Genomic DNA, 2,581 nt, shown 5'->3' with positions numbered 1-2,581 from the left:
TTGGTTTTCTTAGCGTTTGAATCATGCGGACTTGTTTGTTCATCTGGTTTGTTTCTCTTCATGCTTGTTGATTTGCTAGCCCGTACACGTAGTGTGTCGATGTCATCGATTGAGCGAATGTTGACAGGTTTGTTGTTCTCCTTCAGTTTGATAAGGCACCCCGTAGTACCAATCCAACACGAATGGATGATTTCATCTTTTGTTGCTTGGCGCCCAGCAGCCAACAATCGACCGAAAAAGGGAGTCACATGATTATTGAGATAGATTTGTGCATTCGTTTGTCTCGTCGAACTACTAATGACATCACTCACTTTCACCGGCTTTTTTGCTTTCGAATTCAGCACCTTCAATTTGTTGTTGAAATCATTGAATTTGACAATTATTGAGCTGAATTTTGGCGACTTTCCCTCAGCACGGTATACCGCAGCGAAATCGGATTCCTTGAATTCACATCCAAAGGCTTTAAAAACGTTCAAAGCAGTGGTTTTGACATTTTCGTTATCAGACTTCGGACATCCAAAAATGCTTATGTTTGGCTTGAATTGTTGTTGTTTCTGGAGCTCACGATCGTATGCGGCCGACGCAAACTAATTTTCAAACTGTGACAGGCGATTTTCAATGTCAACAAATTGAGAGCTATGCGCATTCAACTCAGTCTGTACCACGGCGAATTTATCATCAAATGACTTTTTAAGGGAAACGCTGTCCTTTTTGGTGAACTGATTTTTCTTAATGTCACGAAGCAGTTGTATTCACTTTCACCAGTCCCAGACTTTTGTTGCTGTTTCGACCCATTTCTTGCTGAAATCACGGCAGCCGACGCCAATTCACTGTTTTCTCCTTGTGTTGACATTGTTTCGGTTTCGTCGTCGCTTTTCAGCAGATCCGACTCAGCAATTGGTGATGATGTGCACGTTGAATGAATTGAACGGCCACTGTCAACCGATGCAGCTCGTTGTGTTTTTCTCGTATGTTTATTTTTTGGTGGCATTGTGATTGAATGTTTTAACTTAACCAAAACCATGTTTCGGAAGAAGAGCTGTCAATTTCTCCCATTCACGATACTAGCGCCACTGAGGTATATAGCAAATCAATGTAAAGTGGAGTTTATTTTGTAACTAAAATACGCGGCATTTTTGAAATTTCGTACTATTTCCGCACCTTGACCAAAACAGATGAACTTATTATGTTGGGGCTGCGCCCGTTTGCAATTTTTGAGGTTAGCACATATTCTCTCTTCTACATAACAATCGCAAATCACTCGATGTGAGGTTAGGTTGGTTTACGGTGTAACAATTATCGATGAATTTATTATTTTAAACTTGATTTTCGCAGTAAACTCCAACTTTCCCCAATTCAGAATGACTTGTTTGTTGAAAATAAATTGGTTTTCAGTCTTTACTTGATTGATTAATGAGTTAAATTTTAGAAAAAAGTTTTTTATATGCGGAGCGTTTACTTGATGTGATGTGTTCTCTTTGACAGTTCTTCTCCGTTCTCGTTCTATATATTGTACTATAGTAAGATAAGCCATTTTAAAATAAACTATTTCATTTGTAAGTGTATAATTACTATGTATTTATTGTCAACATTTAGTTCACTTACACTTTCGATATGTAGACTAATAATATATCGATATGTAGATAAATTTGGAAAATTTGCATGAAAAACTTCGCCATGAAGAAACTCAATTTAAAAGAACGATTAAAAAATTCGAATCGGAAAAGTTTCAAATGATCCAAATCAGAAACATTTTCCATTATTAAGTGCGCTTAAATGTTGATCTGTTGGTGCTAGTCCCAATAGTTGGAGTAATATTTCAAGTAATTTGCCTGCAAACATATCAAAAGAGAGTATTGTAAAAGAAAAATGACAAAATAGAAACAAAGTTGGACGAAATTTGCATATTGTAGTTCAGTGGCAGCTATTCTGGGCCATCCTTTGAACGTATCCACATATTTGCAGAAATGTAAGTATTTAAAGGAGAAATAGCCTTAGTTTTTATATTGTGTTTAAGCTGAAACCATTCAACTCTAAACTGAATGCTTACAGCAAGCATTTTTTCAACGTATTGTCGGACTTTCTGCAAGCATTGTCTGACAGCACACCAATTCATAATAAAAATTATTTTTTCCATCTTTATCAATGTATTCAAAACGCATATTTTCAGTATCGCATAAGGCAGTGTGTGAATAAAAATGAATTTACCACCGCCCGTTCAATGGGTGCACCAAAGCATTCTCCGTTTAAATTTTGAGTTTTTACTCCAAATACGAGTAAAACACATACACTCCATAACGAAGTAAGTGTTTGTGTGAGTGTATTCCATTACTCGTATTTGGAGTGAAACCTCAAATTTTAAAGGAAGTATGCTCTGAGTGTGCTCAATAATTTCATTGCATATTTGAAAACGATTTTCTCATTATGTTCGATTAATCGATGAATGGAAAAGTAATTTAACCTGTGTAATTGGGAGGTGGTTCCACATCTCCAGCTTCAGACTGAGGATCTGTGTAGCATTGCATATTTGAAAATGATTTTCTCAACATGTTCGACTAATCAATAGACCAGAAAGTATTTT

At 36.4% G+C, this 2,581-nt stretch overlaps 1 long non-coding RNA gene across 1 annotated transcript; it reads right to left on the bottom strand.

Annotated features, from left to right (window-relative positions):
• Positions 1-1,548: 1,548 nt before the first annotated feature.
• Positions 1,549-2,575, bottom strand: LOC129573009 (uncharacterized). The gene is made up of 2 exons (XR_008688542.1): positions 2,462-2,575; positions 1,549-1,832 (listed from the first exon to the last, which is right to left on the bottom strand). It is a non-coding gene; the product is annotated as an uncharacterized LOC129573009 (long non-coding RNA).
• Between the last annotated feature and the right edge of the window lie 6 nt (positions 2,576-2,581).

Source organism: Sitodiplosis mosellana, unplaced genomic scaffold (assembly GCF_009176505.1).
Source record: "Sitodiplosis mosellana isolate CC-2019 unplaced genomic scaffold, AAFC_SMos_1.0 Smas_scaffold_5862, whole genome shotgun sequence".
NCBI classification, from domain to species: Eukaryota; Metazoa; Arthropoda; class Insecta; order Diptera; family Cecidomyiidae; genus Sitodiplosis; species Sitodiplosis mosellana.
The sequence above is the reverse complement of the archived record's forward strand: the minus strand, read 5'-3'. Positions and strand labels throughout refer to the sequence as shown.